Consider the following 8642-nt stretch of genomic DNA (forward strand, 5'->3'; position numbering starts at 1 on the left):
TACCATCCCATAAACCTTACACCCCTCTAAACCTTACCATCCCCTATAATCCTTACACCTCCTCTAAATCCTACACCTTTCCCCTAAATCCCCAACATCCTCTATAATTACAAATCCCTAATCCACCCCTCCTCAAATCCTACCAAACCTCATAATCCTTACCCCCCAAACCAAACAAACCCCAACCACACCCCCAAACCACACAAACCCAAACCACACAAACCCAAACCACACAAACCCCAACCACACTCCCCAAAACCCAACAAACCCAAAAAATTTCAAACCCCCTATAATCCTTAACCCCTTATAAAACCCTTACACCTTTATAAAACCTTACAAAAAAACTCTATAAACCTTTCACAAAACCCCATAATCCTTTCACAATCCCTATAATTAATCCCAAATTTCCTTCCCCTTTTAAACCTTACACAATCCTCTTATCCTTAAAAAAACCCCTATTATCCTTACAATCCTTATATCCTTCACTTCCCTATAATCCTTCCAATCCCTTTTAAACCCTTTCAATCCCTATTATCCTTACAATCCTCTATATCCTTACACTCCCTTAAAACTTCCCATCCCTATAATCCCACCAACCTCTATAATCCCCAACAAAAAACCCAAACCTAAAAAACCCAAACCACACACCCCAAAACCCAAACCACACCCCCAACCAAAAAAACCCAAACCACCCCTCCCAAATCCACACACCCAAACCTTTCCAATTAAATCCTACCAACCTCTATCCTTTCCCCCCTCAAAACCTTTCCACCCCCTATAACCTTCACCTTTTCCCTAAACCTTACAAATCCTCTTTAAACCTACATTCCCTATTATCCTTTCAATCCCATTATCCTTACACCTCCTCTATAATCCTTATACCCTCCTCTATAATCCTTACCAATCCTCTATAATCCTACACAAAACCCCATAACCACACAAACCCCTATAAACCTTACACAAAAACCCCTATAATCCTTCAAATCCTCTATACCACCTTCCCAACCCCACCACCAAACCCCCCAAAAACCACCCCCCCCCAAAACCACAACCCCAACCACAACCCAAACCTTACACAAAACCCTAACCACACAAAACCCAAACCAACCCCCCCTAACCTTTAAACCCCCCAAACCTTACACCCCCAAACCACCCAAAACCCTATAACCAACACTCCTCTATAATCCTTACACTCCTCTATAATCCTTACACTCTCCTCTATAATCCTTACACAATCCTCTATAATCCTTACACAATCCTCTATATCCTACACTCTCCTCTATAATCCTTACACTCTCTATATCCTACTCCTCATAATCCTACAACACTCCTCTATAATCCTTACACCATCCTCTATAATCCTTACATAATCCTCTATAATCCTTACACAAACCTCTATAATCCTTACACAATCCCTTATAATCCTCGTACCTTCCTCTATAAACTTTGCACAGTCCTCTATAATCCTTACAATCTCCTCTATAATCCTTACACTCTCCTCTATAATCCTTACACTCTTCTCTATAATCCTTACACAAATCCTCTATAATCCTTACACTCTCCTCTATAATCCTTACACATAATCCTCTATAATCCTTACACAAACCTCTATAATCCTTACACAAACCTCTATAATCCTTACACAATCCTCTATAATCCTGACACAAACCTCTATAATCCTGACACAAACCTCTATAATCCTTACACAATCCTCTATAATCCTGACACAATCCTCTATAATCCTTACACTCTCCTCTATAATCCTTACACACTCCTCTATAATCCTTACACAATCCTCTATAATCCTTACACTCTCCTCTATAATCCTTACACAATCCTCTATAATCCTCACACAATCCTCTATAATCCTTACACAATCCTCTATAATCCTTACACACTCCTCTATAATCCTTACACAATCCTCTATAATCCTTACACAATTCTCTATAATCCTTACACCCTCCTCTATAATCCTTACACACTCCTCTATAATCCTTACATAATCCTCTATATTCCTTACACTCTCCTCTATAATCCTTACACAAACCTCTATAATCCTTACATAATCCTCTATATTCCTTACACTCTACTCTATAATCCTTACACAAACCTCAATAATCCTTACACAAACCTCTATAATCCTTACATAAACCTCAATAATCCTTACACAAACCTCTATAATCCTTACACAAACCTCTATAATCCTTACACAAACCTCTATAATCCTTACACAAACCTCTATATCCCCAATATCCCCTTATATATTCCTCCCTCTCTCCTCCATATTCCCCCAAAAATCCTCTATAATCTCCACATCTTCCTCTATAATCATTACGCTATCTTCTATACTCCCCACAATATCCTTAATAATCTTCACACTGTCCTCTATATTACCCACTCCCCCTCTCTATAATCTCCACATTTTCCTATGCATTCCCAACGTTCTCCTCTAAAATCCTTACACTCTCCTCTATATTCTCCAATCTCTTCTTTATATTCCCTAACTTGCCCCTACATTCCCCCACACTCTCCTCTATATCCCCACACTCTCCTCTATATCCCCACACTCTCCTCTATATCCCCACACTCTCCTCTATATCCCCACACTCTCCTCTCTATCCCCACACTCTCCTCTATATCCCCACACTCTCCTCTATATCCCCACACTCTCCTCTCTATCCCCACACTCTCCTCTATATCCCCACACTCTCCTCTATATTCCCCACACTCTCCTCTATATTCCCCACACTCTCCTCTATATCCCCACACTCTCCTCTATATTTCCCACACTCTCCTCTATATCCCCACACTCTCCTTTATATTCCCCACACTCTACTCTATATCCCCACACTGTCCTCTATATCCCCACACTCTCCTCTATATTTTCCACACTCTCCTCTATATCCCCACACTCTCCTTTATATTCCCCACACTCTCCTCTATATCCCCACACTCTCCTCTATATCCCCACACTCTCCTCTATATTTCCCACACACCCTTTATATCCCCACACTCTCCTCTATATCCCCACACTCTCCTCTATATCCCCACACTCTCCTCTATATTCCCCACACTCTCCTCTATATCCCCACACTCTCCTCTATATACCCCAAACCCTCAACTATATCCCCACAATATCCTCTATATTTCCCACACTCTCCTCTATATCCCCACACTCTCCTCTTTATCCCCAGACTCTCCTCTATATCCCCCACACTCTCCTCTATATACCCCACACTCTCCTCTATATACCCCACACTCTCCTCTATATCCCCCACACTCTCCTCTATATTCCCCACAGCATCCTCTATATTCCCCACACTCTCCTCTATATCCCCACACTCTCCTCTATATCCCCACACTCTCCTCTATATACCCCACACTCTCCTCTATATACCCCACACTCTCCTCTATATCCCCACACTCTCCTCTATATTTCCCACACACCCTTTATATCCCCACACTCTCCTCTATATCCCCACACTCTCCTCTATATCCCCACACTCTCCTCTATATTCCCCACACTCTCCTCTATATCCCCACACTCTCCTCTATATACCCCAAACCCTCAACTATATCCCCACAATATCCTCTATATTTCCCACACTCTCCTCTATATCCCCACACTCTCCTCTTTATCCCCAGACTCTCCTCTATATCCCCCACACTCTCCTCTATATCCCCACACTCTCCTCTATATACCCCACACTCTCCTCTATATACCCCACACTCTCCTCTATATCCCCCACACTCTCCTCTATATTCCCCACAGCATCCTCTATATTCCCCACACTCTCCTCTATATCCCCACACTCTCCTCTATATCCCCACACTCTCCTCTATATACCCCACACTCTCCTCTATATACCCCACACTCTCCTCTATATTCCCCACACTCTCCTCTATCTTCCCCACACTCTCCTCTATATCCCCACACTCTCCTCTATATCCCCCACACTCTCCTCTATATCCCCACACTCTCCTCTATATTCCCCACTCTCTCCTCTATATCCCCACACTCTCCTCTATATTTCAAACATTACCCTCTATATTCCCCACATTCTCCTCTATATTTCCCACACTCTCCTCTATATCCCCACACTCTCCTCTATATACCCCACACTCTCCTCTATATACCCCACACTCTCCTCTATATACCCCACACTCTCCTCTATATCCCCACACTCTCCTCTATATCCCCCACACTCTCCTCTATATCCCCCACACTCTCCTCTATATTCCCCACACTCTCCTCTATATTTACCACACTCTCCTCTATATACCCCCAGACTCTCCTCTATATCCCCAGACTCTCCTCTATATTCCCCACACTCTCCTCTATATCCCCAGACTCTCCTCTATATACCCCACACCCTCCTCTATATACCCCACACTCTCCTCTATATCCCCACACTCTCCTCTATATTTACCACACTCTCCTCTATATACCCCACACCCTCCTCTATATCCCCACACCCTCCTCTATATACCCCACACTCTCCTCTATATCCCCCACACTCTCCTCTATATACCCCACACTCTCCTCTATATACCCCACACTCTCCTCTATATCCCCACACTCTCCTCTATATTTCCCACATTACCCTCTATATTTCCCACATAACCCTCTATATTCCCCACACTCTCCTCTATATTTCCCACATTACCCTCTATATTTCCCACATTCTCCTCTATATTCCCCAACACTCGCTCTTCTCTATATTTTCCCACCAGTAACCCTCTAGAGTTCCCCACACTCTTCCTGTATATATTCCCACACACTCTTCCGATTATATTTCCCACATAACCCTCTATATTTCCCACATTCTCCTCTATATTACCCACACTCTCCTCTATATTCCCCACACTCTCCTCTATATTCCCCACACTCTCCTCTATATTCCCCACACTCTCCTCTATATCCCCACACTCTCCTCTATATTTACCACACTCTCCTCTATATACCCCACACCCTCCTCTATATCCCCACACCCTCATCTATATACCCCACACTCTCCTCTATATCCCCCACACTCTCCTCTATATCCCCACACTCTCCTCTATATTCCCCACACTCTCCTCTATATTCCCCACACTCCACACTCTCCTCTATATTCCCCACACTCTCCTCTACATTCCCTACTCTCTGTCACGAAGCATATTAGAAAAGTAAGTATTTTAGTATGTAGAATAGTATATCTTATTATTGAGTATGGTATTTCGTTCCGATATTTATTGGAAGAATATTTCGGACATTATACTGACCATTGTACAGGTAAAAGTATTCACACACAGTCACTGACCGCCATACCGGTAAGACGTGTGTCATTTTTGAGGCCATTACCAGACATAGAGTCGCAAAGACCACCAATTAACGGGGTAAGTATCTTTTACTACCATCTTATTCACTCTATGCAAACCTGTATTACTATATATTTCTATTTCCAACGGGTTTTTAGATCATTTACAGTGTGCATGTATTAAACAGGTAGGCTAGTCTAGGTACGGGTGCGCGTCACTCAAGCGTAACTTGTTTACATGTACATTGCGTGATTACTGTTGGCCGCATCGATGTATAGTACACATTATAGTAATTGTAGATCAAAATACTAAATTCTACCTGTATGTTTTATTATATATAAGTTGTATATATCATCATCATTTATTCTGCTGCGCAGAATTTGTCATACATATACAGTATAATACATTGCAGTAATTGTTTGGTCAATTTTGATTCATTTATCTATGTTATTTATATAGAATATACAGTGGAACTTCGTTAACTCGAACTCGGATAACTCGAATACCCCGCTTAACTCGAAGTACCTCGACGGTCCCGGCCGAATTCTCTCTTTATCTTAGTAAAAAAAACTCGGAAAATTCGAATTCGGATAACTCGAAAACTCGGATAATACGAAGTAAAAATTTGGTCCCAACAATAAAAATCCTACTTGAAATGTTCGAATAACTCGAAGTATAATTTCGTCGATCGGTGGCAAACGCCGACATTTTTTAAGAGCTAAATTCCGTTTGTAATACTGAACATATCTGCACTGGTTTCATAAATTCATAAAAGAAATTGTCGGTTGAATCTTATAACAACAAGTCTTGGTGATAAAAAGTACTGCTTTACTTACATCAGGTAATTTCCCAAGGCGGTCGCCGATATCAGTACACACGATAGTCAACAACTGATTTACCCGTTTGCTCAAGCGGAACTAATCTCTGACACACCGGTAGATCTACCCGGCTGATGTTTTTACAGGTGTAGAAATGGCACAGTCACCGGCGCCTATTAAATCCTTAAACTACTGAAACAATAGCGTAATTACTGCCGAGGTGTTCAGAGTACAACTGTAACGGTCAGTGCTGTCTATTAAATCGGATAAAACGCCAACTCAGTTACAGTAACATTTTATACGCACATGCGCAGCCCAACTTCCGGTGCTAATACACATGGAAATGGCGTGGTTATCAATAAAAAGTAAGTAGGCCGATCAAACAGTATTTTATATATGTCCAATAAAAAGTAATGGTTCTGTTACGTTTTGTATGCAATCTGTGTTAAACTTAAACGGTTATTTGTTTTGACATTAATAACTTGTTATTTTGTCGAATTCCGTTTTATCGTTTATCTTTTGCAAACATGACTTGCACATCAGATCGTTATTGAAGTGACTAAGTGAAAGAAACTTTATCGTGACTGTATATCGGCAAAACTACACCAAATTACAAGTGACATAACGAAACTTTACATATATATTTACATGTATTGACCAGTCTTCACACTAAACTGATGAGCGACAGAGCGAAGTTATAATGATTATATAATGTTGACAAATATTGACCAAACTTTTCACCAAAAACGATAACTCGCTTAATTCGAACACTCGGATAACTCGAAGTTTTTTCGTGGTCCCGTCGACTTCGAGTTAACGAAGTTCCACTGTAGTCTATTATATAGATAATAATATAAATACATGTATATATATAGAGATATATAGACATGCACACTAGGTCATTATAATATGTGTCGTTTTGTTGTTTAGTTGTAGCTTGATGTATTTAGGAAGTGTAATTATCAATATGAATGGTTTATGTATGGTGTGTAAAAGTTCGTATGGCGCGTTTGTATGATTTTTTACGTCTGTACATTACAGATGTCTGGTTTTTACGTTGGGACATGGACCCAAACATACACGGCCTGAGGTGGATGGATTTGTGGGGAAGACAACTGACGGTGGATTATGTCAGTTCCACATAGAGGAGCACTCGAGGGACCTACTGTACGATAGGTGCAGCAATGGCACATAGAGGTCAGAGTGGCTCGCTGGATACAGGCTGCGGCTCCAGCAGTGTATCATCATCAGATGATATAGGGTTTGGGAACGCCCTTATTTGGTTAATCGAAACCATGGACTGGTCAAACGACCACGTTTCGTCATTGTGTCATATCCTATGATGGCCATAGGGAGGAGACACCATTTGTGAAGGCCAGGAGACAACATTTGTTAGGCCAGGAGAACTTTTCTGAGATATTTATATATATGCAGTGTAAATACCATTTGAGTGAGTGAAAGAGTTGTGTGTGTAATGGGTAGAGTGTATATTGTGTATATTTGTAGTAAATAAATTGTAAATATTGTAAGTGATTATCTCCCTTGTTTATTTTGAGATTCACCGCCGTTCTCCTACACTACACTCTCCTCTGTATTCTCCCCACTCTCCTTTACAATCCCCCACAGTATCATCTATATCCTTAACACTCTCCCCTTTATTCCCACAACTCTCCCCTTTATTCCCCCAACTCTCCCCTCTATTCCCCCAACTCTCCCCTCTATTCCCCACACTCTCCTCTATATTCCCCACACTCTCCTCTATATTCCCCACACTCTCCTCTATATTCCCCCACACTCTCCTCTACATTTCCGACACTCTCCTCTATATTCCCTCCTCTCTCCACTACATTCCACACATTATTTCCTTTTATTCCCACACTCTTCTCTATATTTTCCCAAATTTTCTAAAAATGATGTCATACCGTCGGTGTACACACAAACACCTAAATATGATGTCATACCGTCGGTGTACACACAAACACCTAAATGTGATGTCATACCGTCGGTGTACACACAAACACCTAAATGTGATGTCATACCGTCGGTGTACACACAACCACCTAAATGTGATGTCATACGGTCAATGTACACACAAACACCTAAATATGATGTCATACCGTCAATGTACACACAAACACCTAAATATGATGTCATACCGTCAATGTACACACAAACACCTAAATGTGATGTCATACCGTCGGTGTACACACAAACACCTAAATGTGATGTCATACCGTCGGTGTACACACAAACACCTCAATGTGATGTCATACCGTCGGTGTACACACAAACACCTAAATGTGATGTCAAATGTGATGTCATACCGTCAATGTACACACAAACACCTAAATGTGATGTCATACCGTCGGTGTACACACAAACATCTAAATATGATGTCATACCGTCAATGTACACACAAGCACCTAAATATGATGTCATACCGTCGATGTACACACCAACACCTAAATATGATGTCATACCGTCAGTGTACACACAAACACCTAAATATGATGTCATACCGTC

At 41.3% G+C, this 8642-nt stretch overlaps 1 long non-coding RNA gene across 1 annotated transcript; it reads left to right on the forward strand.

Annotated features, from left to right (window-relative positions):
* The first annotated feature begins 5214 nt into the window (after positions 1–5214).
* LOC117321909 lies at positions 5215–7653 on the forward strand. The gene is made up of 2 exons (XR_004531432.1): positions 5215–5379; positions 7161–7653. It is a non-coding gene; the product is annotated as an uncharacterized LOC117321909 (long non-coding RNA).
* The last annotated feature ends 989 nt before the right edge of the window (positions 7654–8642 follow it).

The sequence above is a fragment of the Pecten maximus genome, chromosome 1 (genome assembly GCF_902652985.1).
Source record: "Pecten maximus chromosome 1, xPecMax1.1, whole genome shotgun sequence".
Taxonomy (NCBI): Eukaryota; Metazoa; Mollusca; class Bivalvia; order Pectinida; family Pectinidae; genus Pecten; species Pecten maximus.